Source organism: Arachis ipaensis, chromosome B09, assembly GCF_000816755.2.
Source record: "Arachis ipaensis cultivar K30076 chromosome B09, Araip1.1, whole genome shotgun sequence".
NCBI classification, from domain to species: Eukaryota; Viridiplantae; Streptophyta; class Magnoliopsida; order Fabales; family Fabaceae; genus Arachis; species Arachis ipaensis.
The window spans coordinates 98,861,758-98,862,257 of NC_029793.2; positions in this window are offsets into that span (position 1 = coordinate 98,861,758).

Genomic DNA, 500 nt, shown 5'->3' on the forward strand with positions numbered 1-500 from the left:
AATATAATCTTTACAAAAAAAAATATATTTATAAAAATAGCCACATTATGAAAATATATCTTTCGTTTTTATCTCTATGTCAAAAAGAAAAGGTAAATAAGGTTTTATATGTAGTTTTAATTTATACAAGATTCTAATTCATAACAAGTTTCCCTTATTTTTCACCACCATAATAAACCAACGTTAAACTAATCTAAGTGGATTTCTAAAACTAATTAAGTCAGTGAAAGTTTAATTGACTCTAAATACTAGCATCTTAAGATTTAAAATGTTGATAACTCGGTCAAAAGGGAAATACATTCATTGTCATTGACTTGATTCTGCTTTCCAAATATATTACACATATATATTTAAAGCTAAGCTTTTATTTAACTTGATCAATTTTCTATTTTATTTTCTTAATCCATATGAGTTGAAAATATACAACCTATAGCAAAGAGACTGAGCTTGGCTCTAATTATATGATCCTAATTTTCAATATGATAAACTTAAAGTTAGAC